This window comes from Macaca fascicularis, chromosome 5 (genome assembly GCF_037993035.2).
Source record: "Macaca fascicularis isolate 582-1 chromosome 5, T2T-MFA8v1.1".
Lineage (NCBI taxonomy): Eukaryota > Metazoa > Chordata > Mammalia > Primates > Cercopithecidae > Macaca > Macaca fascicularis.
In genome coordinates, this window is record NC_088379.1 from 104,675,389 (window position 1) to 104,687,545 (window position 12,157).

Consider the following 12,157-nt stretch of genomic DNA (forward strand, 5'->3'; position numbering starts at 1 on the left):
CCAACCTTTAAGGAACATTTGTAGTTCCTTAAAAGGACTATGCTTTTTCTTGATTCCAGGCCTTTGTGTATGCCAATACTTCTGCTTGGAATGCAGCAAGCAGTTTCTAGTGAGGAAAAAAAGAGTTTTGGCAGAGAGTTAGTTTTCTTTTCCCTATTGCAGATATACTGTCTATTTTCTGGAAAGAGACACTTGCATTTTTGTAGTACCTTGTTTAACAATAATAGACAAGACTTCAGGTTTCTGGTCTGACATGTAAATAATTTAGAAGTCATCACTCCATCCTAACAAGAACTAAAAAGCGAAACAAAATGAGAAATTAACAACTCTTCTTAGAACTGTAGGAGAAGTGGGGTCACAGGGAAAACAGCTTCCCCAAAATTAGAGACACAGATGGGTGGATTCAAAGAATCACAACTTACCATAGAAACGCACCTTCGCAGGAACCATTACTGGAGTAGGAAAGTCTGGCTGTAATTAATGAATTGCCGGAGGCTCGCTATGGATTAGTTTGAGAGTTAAAGATTCTGGGGGGCTTTCACACTTTGTGAGTTTTACCTCCATGAATTCTCAGAGAAGATCAGAGAAAAATCTCCAATTGCTTCCTGCATGAGGAGTGTAAAAGGAACTATTTTGAAAAATTCTAGAGCATTTTGTTCTTAACAAGACTTGCCATCAAAAGAAACTGTTTTACTAGAGCCTAGTGTACTGGGATTTTTACAAGTGGTTAACTGCCCTGGGGGAAAGGAAATACCCAACTCTAGCTCCCTCTAGACATTCTGTACCACCTAAAGGGGTGGGAAAACAAACTGAGAACTGAAGTTTACAGCCTAGGGACCCAGGCTTACTAAAAGAATGAGATAAAATGGTAGAACTGTAGGACACTTCCCCTTCCCGTATATCTTACCACTACATTACTAAAGGGCTGTTTACTGCAATTCCTTTGACCCAGTATGTTTTATCTGCCTTTCAATAAAAAATTGCAAGGCACGTTAAAAGGCAACATAGTTTGAATGGACAGAGGAAGCAGCGGAACCAAACCCAGAGCATGACAGGGATGTTGGTATTATCAGACCATGAATTTAAAACAACTATGATTAATATTGTTTGAAATGCTTGTTCCCTGGTACCGTAAAGAAATAGTACTTGAACATAAATTTAATTAACAAGGCCATTTTTACTTCTGCAGAAAGGGTACACTCGCCAGCAGTTTTGCCACGAGAATACACCAAACAAAGGAGACAGGGTCATTTATAACCTGATGCGTCCACCCTACTGCTGTGTCCGGTTTCCATTGGCTGGAATGGGACCTCACATTCTGTATTTGTCGTGACTGACTAGCAACTTAGAACTTTTTAAAAGAGGCAAAGGTAGAGGAGAACAAAGGAAGGAGGAGGTAACTTGTGGAATGATGAGAAAGGTAAAAACACTTTTAAGTAAGGAAGAGGAACAGGCTGTGACCAATCCTTGCTTGGACTAATATCAGCATGCCAGGGCAAATATTTAGGAGCACAGGTCTTTGAGTAAATTTTGCTTCTAAGAGAAGTTACTATTTATTCCTAATTAAATGGGGAGGAAAGTCTTTGAAGAGGAACCTCTACTTTATTTTTTACAGTATGCTAAGGGCTTTAATGGAAAAAATAGACAACATGCAAGAACAATGGATAATGTAAGCAGAGAGATGGAAATTCTAAGAAAGAACTGAAAATAAATGACAGAAAAAATACTGTAACAAATGAAAAATGCCTTTGATGGGCTCATTAGTAGACTGAATGTGACTAAGGAAAGAATCTTTGAGCTTGAGGGTATGTTAATAGAAACTGTCAAAACAAGAAAGCAAAGAGAAGAAACGAATAAATGGAACAGGATATCATATACCTGTATGGGAGTACCAGAAAGAGAAGAAAGCAAAAGGAGCAGAAGCAATATTCAAAGCAACTATGACTGAGAATTTCCCCAAATTAATGTCAGGAAACAAACCACAGATCCAGAAAACTTAAACACCAAACAAGCGTTCCTTCCAAAACAGAAAGCACAAAGCCCACATGGGTTCACTGATGAATTCTTCCAAACATTTAAGGAAGGAATTATACCAATTTTCTACAATCTTTTTCAGAAGATGGAAGCAGAGAGAATACTTCCTAACTCATTTTACGAGGCCAGCATTGCTGTAATACCAAAGCCACAGACATTACAAGAAAAGAAAACTACAGACCAATATCCCTTATGAACCTAGATACAAATATCCCCAACAAAATATTAGCAAATTGAATCCAACAATGTATAAGAATAATTACATGCTACAACCATGTGGAATTTATCCCAGGTATACAAGGCTGGTTTAACATTAGAAAAATAAATTAGTATAATCCATCACATCAATGGGCTAAAGAAGAAGAAAATCACATAGCAATAGGTGGAGTACAAAACATTTCACAGAATTCAACACCTATCCATGATGAAAACTTTCAGCAAATGAGTATTAGAAGGAAACTGTCTCAATGTGATAAAGAACATCTACAAGAAGCCTGCAGCTAACATCATACTTAACGGTGAGAAACTAGAAGATTTCATGCTAAGACTAGGAACAAGAAAAAGGTGTCCCGTCTCACCATTCCTTTTCAACATCTTGCTGAAAATCCTACCTAATAGAATAACACAAGGAGAGGAAATAAAATGTATATCGATTAGAAAGGAGGAAATAAAACAGTCTTTGCTTACAGATAACATGTATCTGTTTACAAAATCTGAAAAAATTGACAGAAGTCTCCTGGAACTAATAAGTGATTATAGCAGGGTTGCAGGATACAAGTTTAATACACACATTTCAGTCATTTTCCTATATGCCAGCAATGAACAAGTGGAATCTGGAATTAAAAACCCAATACCATTTACATTAGCATCCCTAGAAATGAAATGCTTAGGTAGAAATCTAACAAAATGTGTACAAGATCTATGAGGTAAATTATAAAACTCTGATAAAAAAAATTAAATAAATGGAGAAATGTCTCATGTACGTGGACATTCTGAATCAACATTGTCAAATTGTCATTTATTCCCACTTGCTCTATAGATTTAACTAAATTCCAATAAAAAAAATCCCAGCAAATTGTTTTGTGGATATTAAGAAACTGATTTCAAAGTTTATGTGGAGAAGCAAAAGACCCAGATTGGTCAACTGAATATTGAAAGAGGAGAACAAAGTTGGAGGACTGATACTACCTGACTTCAAGTCTTACTGTAAAGCTGCAGCGGTCAAGACAGTGTATTATTAATGAAAGACAAAGGAACAGAAGAGAGAACCCACAAATAGACCCACATAAATATAGTTGATTGATCTTGGACCAAGGGGCAGAGGTGATACAATGGAGAAAAGATAGTCTTTTCAATAAATGATGATGGAGCAATTGGACATTCACATGGAAAAAACAGAATCTGGACACAGACATTATACCTTTCACAAAAATTAAGTCAAGATGGATCACAGACCTACATGTAAATTATAAAACTATAAAATTCATAAAAGATAACATAGGAGAAAACCTAGATGATGACCTTGGGTATGGTGATGACTTTTAAATTACAACATGAAAGGCATGTATGAAAGAAATAATTGATAAGCTGGACTGTATTAAAATATTTTATGAAAGACAGTGTCATGAGAAAAGACAAGCCACAGACTGATAGAAAATATTCACAGAATATTTATTTGATGAAAGACTGTTGTCCAAAAACACAAAGAACTCTTAAAATTCAACAATAATAAAACTAACAACCTGATTTAAAAATGGGCAAAAGACATGAACAGACTTCGTACCAAAGAAAATTTACAGATGGTAAATAAACATATGAAAAGGTGTTCATCATCATATGTCATTAGTTAATTGTAAATTAAAACAATGATGAGATGTTACTACATTAGAATGGCCAAAATTCCAAACACCGACACTAGCAAGTACTGGTGAGGATGTGGAGCATGAGGAACTCTCATTCATTGCTGATAAGAATGCAGAAATGGTACAGCCACTTTTAAAGATAGTTTGGTACTTTCTTACAAAATTAACCATACTAATTATATGATTTAGCAGTTGTGCTCCCTAATATTTACCCAAATGAGCTGTGAACTTACTTCCACACAATAACGTGCACACTGATGTTTATAGCAGCTTTATTCTTAATTGCCAAAACTTGGATGTCCTTCAGTAGGTGAGTGGATAAACTGTGGTGCGTTCAGACAATGACATATTACTAAGCACTATAAAGAAATAAGCTATCATGCCATGAAAAGACATAGAGGAAGTTTACATGTGTATTGTTGAGTGAAAGAAGCCAATCTGAAAAGGCTATACATACTGTAAGATTCCAACTATATGACATTTTGGAAAAGGCAAAACTAGGAAGACAGTAAAAAGATCAGTGGTTTTCTTGGTTTTGAGGGGAGGAAGGGATGAATAGTTAGAGCACAGAAAATTTTTAGCACAGTGACACTATTTTGTATACTTATAATGGTGGATACATGTTACTATGTATTTGTCAAAACCCATAGAATGTACAACACCAAAAATGTTCAAAGAGCAGGAAGAGAATTACAGCTTGGTTTAGAAATGCTCTGCACAATATCCTGGTAGTTGGTAGTGGCAGACTTGGAAAAATCTTGCTGCGGTATAGAACTTCAAGTATTATATTTCTGTGAACCCTCTTGGACAGGAATGAAATCGCCTGAGGTAATGATCTACATTGGCTTATGGGTAGCAATTAATGATTTGGTCAGATGATCAGGGACTTTGAAAGAATATGATTGTAAGATTGGTAACGAGGAAATCTGGAGTAGAGGTGTGATGGACCTTTTGTAATGGTCACTGAGTGAGGAAAATTATTTTCCATGTGCTTCTCACCAAAAGGTCTGATTTTGAAGGACATTGTCAATAATTAGGTGAACAAGATGATCCACCTTGGGGATGTTGTTCAGAAGGGTATCCAAGTGCTTGCTCCATGGGCTTGTAAATGTAGTGGCCATGGATATAAGCGTGGGCCCAACGTCATAGATATTTTCTTATCAAGGTTGTTCTGACTCTGCCACTGCTGAATACCAGATTGAGAAGTAGCACCGCCAACCCTGAGTCCCCAATATGGTATAGTAACTCAAGGGGACTAGACAGTTTCTATGCGACAGGTTGGTTACATTTGATCTCTTTCATCATGGAGGAGGCAGAAATTTGTTCTCACTGGGACCAACACTTACTCTGGATATAGAATTGTTTTCTGGCTCTGTCATGCTTCTACTTCTACCATCATCTATGAATTTATTAATATAAATTAAACATAGACTGAGACTCTGAGATTTAAAAAATTAAGGCATAAGCTTTAAATTATTCTGTTATACATGTAGGCGGAAAGGAAAATGCTAATGGTTTTCTTTTAACTTAGCAGAAAAACTAAAATACTGCTTAGAAATACAGAGATGTATTCTTACAACATTTTTCCCAGGTCAAAACCTTGTCAGTAAGACAATCAGAATTACAGATTCCTTTTGGATGTTATTTTCACAGGACAAAGCAACACTTTGTAACACTTTGGAGTCTTATAAGACATTTTGGTTCAAATAACATATTACAGAGAATGGATTTCTTTTTAGCAAGGAACAGAAGAGGTTCTAGTAACAATTATGAATATTCACACAGCTCCATATTGCTGAGGATAACAAGTGGATATTTTTTGGAACATTCTTAATTTAATATCTTATCAAATCAGATTTTTTGAAATACTTCATGATGCAGAATTATGTTTCTCTTTTCATAGCTGCAAGGAGAAGGGATATCTTTTTCTCAGACTTCTTTGGTTAATTATAAAGACTTTCATTTTTAAGGTCAGCTTCTGAAATTTTATTGGCTATATTATAAGCAGGCCTATAGAGGATAATTTTATTGGCAGAAATGGAGAAAGTGATAAAAAGTTATTTAATACCAAATCATAGGATGGTATTGTTTTTCTTCTATATTATTAAGTACCCCTTGTTTACCTATAATTTCTTTCAAAAAGACCTTGAAACTTCAGGGAAGACAAATGGTCTATCATTGTGGTTTTTTTTTTTTTTTTTTTTTTTTGAGATGGAGTCTCGCTGTGTCGCCCACTCTGGAGTGCAAGGCCGCGATCTCGGTTCACTGCAAGCTCTGCCTCCCGGGTTCTCGCCATTCTTCTGCCTCTGCCTCCCCGGTTCTCGCCATTCGCCTGCCTCAGCCTCCCGAGCAGCTGGGACTACAGGCGCCTGCCACCATGCCTGGCTAATTTTTTTTGTATTTTTAGTAGAAATGGGGTTTCACTGTGTTAACCAGGATGGTCTCGATCTCCTGACCTCATGATCTGCCCCCCTCGGCCTCCCAAAGTCTAGGGATTACAGGTGTGAGCCACTGTGCCTGGCCTATTCTTGGGTTTAAAGTTATAGAATAATAATGCCTAAGAGATATGAAAGAAAAAAATTAAAAAATTAAGTTTCTGGAAAAGAGCAGTCTGGTTTAATAGCATTTTAGAGTGGATATATTTAGGAATTTTATAAAACTCAATATTTGTCAACAATAGGAGATGGCTGGTAAGAGAATACACAGAGACGGCATTTACTGGCCTATTTTTCCAAATAAGAATGTTATTCAGACTGTATACAGAACATTGAGTTTAAGTTATACTTAGAGCCATTTAATTAGGAATGAAGAGGACTTGGTGGTAGTGGGAAGAGTAGGGGAGAGGCATGCCAATAGTCTTTAGCTCTCCGGGGGACTGGACGTACGCTGTGATACTCCAGAGAGCAGAACGAGGAAGGCAGAGCTTAGCTTTAGCCATAAGGAAGAAATTGGTCTGTGTATATGTTAAGCCCAAGGTCGGCTGACCTACCAGACATGTTTTAAAAAGTGATTTCCTTTTTTTTTTTTTTTTTTTTTTTTTTGAGACGGAGTCTCGCTGTGTCCCCCAGGCTGGAGTGCAATGGCGCGATCTCGGCTCACTGCAAGCTCCGCCTCCCGGGACCCCGCCATTCTCCTGCCTCAGCCTCCTGAGTAGCTGGGACTACAGACGCCCGCCATCGCGCCCGGCTAATTTTTTTGTATTTTCAGTAGAGACGGGGTTTCACCGTGTTAGCCAGGATGGTCTCGGTCTCCTGACCTTGTGATCCGCGCGCCTCGGCCTCCCAAAGTGCTGGGATTACAGGCGTGAGCCACCGCGCCCGGCAAAAAAAAGTGATTTCTTTATTGAATTTGGAGTTGGAAACCATCTATGTTTCTTCACCCAACTTCTTACTTTGAAAAGTTTCAAGATTTCAAAATTTGAAAAACAGGACAATAAACATCTCTATGTCCTTCACCTAAGTGTACCAATATTTTTTGCCACACTTACTTTCTCTCTCTCTCCCTCCCTCTCTCTCTCTCTCTCTCTCTCTCTCACACACACACACACACACACACACACACACACACACACACACACATTTTTTGATAAAACATTTGAAAGGAAGTTTCAAAACTCATGAAATTCACCCTTATCTCCTTCAGCAAGTATCCCCTAAGAACAAAGACACTTTCCTACCGTTCCCATTCATCCTTAAGACAATGTTCAGCTTGCAGGTGCTATGATTCTCATAAACCAGTAAGAAAAATAGTGCCTGTTTTCCCTGTAATACAGGATTCATTCAGTAAAGTTCTTGCCTGCTTCACAAGGTGCATTGCTGGAGGCCTGCTCTCTGCAAGCCTCTTAAAGAATATGAAAATAGTCCTGCCCTCAAGAAGCTCATCAGATGAAATAATACATATGAAAATACTTAAAATGTTAACTATAAGTGAAAGATGCTATTATTATCTCTTTGCAAATTCTTTTTCTCAAAGAAAATAGGGTTTAGCAGATGGAAAAACAAAACAAAACAAAAAAGTACCACCAGAGGGCACTATAGTAGCATTTGTAGTAGCATTTGAAAAGCAGTGTTTGAAGGCGTTGTGAATATATCTTAAAACTTCATTATTTTTTCTTCTCAGAGTAATATACTGTGATTGTATTGCCTTCTAAATTCAACTCTTGTGCACCCTATTAACTGGTGTTCTTAAATATTTGTAATAATTTCAGACCAAAAAATAAGTTTTTTTACATAGACCCATGTATCTTATTATACTGAACAATATAATTTTTTCCTGAAAATTTAATAATCTTTGACATACTGAAGGTCCATGGCTTATGTGCCTTGGGCAGATTTCCAGTGTTTGGTCCAGAAGATAGGGTTAGGGGGAGCGGTAATTCTGATGAAATGTTTAGAACAAGGGAAGGTAGATCATTCATCAAACCTTTAAAATACCGCTTTTTGTTTTTTCCTTTGGAGGGGTCAAGTTCCATTCCAGTTTTGTTTCACTGGCTTGACTCCTTTGAAATATTTTAATTTGTGTTGCCCCTACTCTTTCAAAAAGCAATATTCTTTAAATGAAGAATGAATATGAGAATACTCAGGAGAAGTGGACAACTGTCAGTAGTTTACAGACTTTTAAAAATGCCTTTGAAGCGTAGTTCTTAATTGGAGGTTTTCTACATATTGCCAATGGCATCACTGATGTGTAATTTTTGTTTTATCTGGAGTATCATATAGAGATTCAGCATTCATTCTTCAGTTTGAAAGAGATATATTTGAGCAACTTAGGCATTTGGTGTGCATTTTGAAAAATTATACTATAGGCCAGGTGCAGTGGCTCATGCCTGTACTCCCAGCATTTTGGGAGGCTGAGGTGGGCAGATCACCTGAGATCAGGAGTTCGAGACCAACCTGGGCAACATGGCAAAAACCCATCTTTACTAAAAATACCAAAATTCGCTGGGGGTGGTGGCACATGGCCTGTAATTCCAGCTACTTGGGAACCTGAGGCAGGAGAATCACTTGAGCCTGGGAGGTGGAGATTGCAGTGAGCAGAGATCGTGCTACTGCCCTCTAGCCTGGGTGATAGAGACTCTGTCTTAAACAATAACAACAACAAACAAAACAAAACAAAACAAAAATTATACTGTAAATTACTAGGAATTTCAACTGGGTGCATGGAGGAGAAAAAAACCCTCTGTTGCTGAAAGAATGATGGAGGTGAAGCCTTAAACTCCATACATCTCACTCTGGGATTTCTCAGTTGTATTTTTGCTTCTAAGGCAGGGTCTTGCTCTGTCGCCCAGGCTGGAGTGCAGTGGTGCAATCACAGCTCACAGCAGCCTCAATCTGGGCTCAAGTGATCCTCTTTCCACCTCAGCCTCCCAAATGGGTAGGACTACAAGCACATGCTGACATGCTCAGCTATTTTTTATTTTTACTTTTAGTTTTAGTAGAGACAAAGTCTTGCTATGTTCCCCAGGCTGGTCTCAAACACCTGAGCTTATGCCATTGTCCTGCCTCAGCCTCCCAAAGTGCTGGGATTACAGATATAAGCCACCTTGCTCAGCCTCATTGATTTTATGAATAATTCTAACAGCTCTGCCAAGGATAATCAGAATTTTTTTTGAATTACAAAACTAGATATGAAAATTAGAAGACTCATAGAGACAGGGACATTTACTGCAGCAGTGATTGCTCAGAGAAAGAGAAAGGAAGAGAGGAGAGAGAGACTGAGACTACTGAATCACAATTTAGCATAAAAATTAGTGATCATAATATGGACAAGAGACAGGGAAATACTGGATAGAAGAGGGTGGTTCCCCAGCAAAAGCCCCACCCTCAAGCCTGGAGACCCTCGGCCCTGAGTGGGAATGGGCATTTCTGTTTTCGTGCCCTGAAACTTGCCTTTTGACCTGCTATGCCCCCTATTTGGTACCCATATAACCCTGAACTTTAGGTTCCAGAAGCAGATGAGCAGATGAGATGAGGAGACAAGCAGATGAATGGCAGAATGAAGTGGCAGAGAAAGAGAGAAGAGGAGGAACATCTGAATGCCAAGAGGAGTTAGGCTGGGGGTGGTGGGAGAGGAGTTTAGCCTCTGGATGGCCAAACTCCAGGGGAAGATAATCTTCCCACTGCATCCCCACTTTCAGCTCCCTATCCATCCTGCTGAGAGCCACCTTTACCACTCATTAAAACCCTGCATTCATCCTTCAAGTCTGTGTGCAACCTAATTCTTCCTGGATGCTGGGCAAGAGCTTGGGATACAGAAAGCTCTCACACTGGCCCTCCGCCCTTGCAAAAAGGCAGAGAGTCCATTGAGCTGGTTAACAGTTATGCTGTCTGTGGACAGCAATGCTAAAAGAGCCTTGTAACACTGGGGCTGCAGGCACCCTCCCCTAGACACCACTGCGGGGCTGGAGCCCAAAGCACTTGCCCTGACTGCTGCACCTTACAGTCTGCATGCTCCCCTTCTTGTCAGGGGTTTGAGCAACGGTGACTGAACAGGCAAGTCACACCCACGTTGCACATCCTTCGAGGGGGATCAGGAACTCTCCCATTTCAATAATTACTATTCTGTGTTGTTAAGATTATATTTGGGATTATCTATTTAGAAAAAAAGGAAATATAGAAAATGTTTTGGAAATATTCCATTCAAAAGGGTGAATATAAAGTATTCAGACATGAGGATAGACTTTTGTTATCAAGCAACATATATTTATCGAGCATCTCTGGTAGAGGGATGGATTCAAAGATTGTTCTGCCTTCAGGGAGTTTACAAACATGTACTTGAAAAACTAGCAATGGAAACGGTGTGTGATAGGATTTTGATGAATACACTAAGCATCAAAGGAGATCAGGGAATGAGAACAGCTTTGTGGCTGCAAAGATCTGAAAAAGAGCTGGGTCTGAAATGGAATCTAGGAAGGATTCACTGAGGCAAAGGAAAGGAGGAAAGGGGTGAGGAGAGAGAAAAGAATTAATATAGGGAATTGTATGAGAAAGGCCAACAACGTGTGGAGTGCATTTTAGTCCCACAATGCCAACAAAGAAAGCATTTATAGATAAAGTGTCTGGCTTCCATTTTTAACGAGAGAGAATTTTAAATAAGCAAGAATATAAGTTTCTACTTTGAGGTATTAATTACTATCATTTCAGCAAAATGTTTATCTTCTCTCAGAATTCAATACATGGTAAATCATTTTTAAAGAAAACTGAAGTTTCAGAAATTACTCCAAGGTGAAAGCTAGTCTTTATTACTCTGATCTAAATTATTATGTATCTTGTCTTTTTTTTTTTCTTCAACTTTTATTTTAAGTTCTGGTCCAAGGTGAAAGCTGGTCTTTATTACACTGATCTAAATTATTATCTATCTGATCCTTTTTTTTCCTTCAACTTTTAAGTTCTGGGGTACGTGCGCAGGATGTGCAGTTTTGTTACGTAGGTAAACGTGTGCCATGATGGTTTGCTGCATGGATCAACCCATCACTTAGGTATTAAGGCCAGCATCCATTAGCTATTCTTCCTGATGCTGTCCCTCCTGTCCCCTGGACAGGCCCCAGCGTGTGTTGTTCCCCACGATGTGTCCATGTATTCTCATAGTTCAGCTCCCACTTATAAGTGAGAACATGTGATGTTTGTTTTTCTGTTCCTGCGTTATTTGCTGAGGTTAATGGCTTCCAGCTCCATCCGTGTCCCTGCAAAGGACATGATCTCATTCCTTTTGATGGGTGCATAGTATCCCATAGTGTATATGTACCACATTTTCTTAATCCAGTCTATCACTGATGGGCATTTGAGTTCTGTCTTGTCCTTTTAAACTGTTCATTGTAACATCTTGAGTATAATAATTTGAAACCTTCCATTTTGCTATTTTTATATAAATCTTTTCATCTGTTAAATCTTATAACTATGAATGTTTACTTACATTATTTTATAAGTACATCAATTTTTGTAACTTTTAATTGACTATTGAAAATAGCATTAATTAGTACCAATTACAGATCATTAAGCTCAACATTATATGTTGTAAAAATTATCAAAGATCACTGATCATTAGAGAAATGGAAATCCAAACCACAATGAGATACCATCTTATGCCATTCAGAATGGTGATTATTAAAAAGTGAAGGAACAACAGATGCTGGTGAGGTTGCAGAGAAAAACGAATGCTTTTACACTGTTGGTGGGAACATAAATTAGTTCAACCATTGTGAAAGACAGGGTGGTGATTTCTCAAAGATCTAGAAGCAAAAATGCCATTTGACTCAGCAATCC

At 38.3% G+C, this 12,157-nt stretch overlaps 1 long non-coding RNA gene across 2 annotated transcripts in view; it reads left to right on the plus strand.

The window, feature by feature from the left end:
• LOC107129794 (uncharacterized) overlaps positions 1–12,157 on the plus strand; it is a 29,876-nt gene that overhangs the window by 1,710 nt on the left and 16,009 nt on the right. The window contains exon 3 of one of the 2 annotated variants that reach the window (XR_012434971.1): positions 1,190–2,207. The exons of the other annotated variant lie outside the window; for it this stretch is intronic. This is a non-coding gene — a long non-coding RNA (uncharacterized lncRNA). Of the gene's footprint in view, positions 1–1,189; positions 2,208–12,157 lie in introns of those variants that run through there. 2 annotated transcript variants of the gene reach the window in all.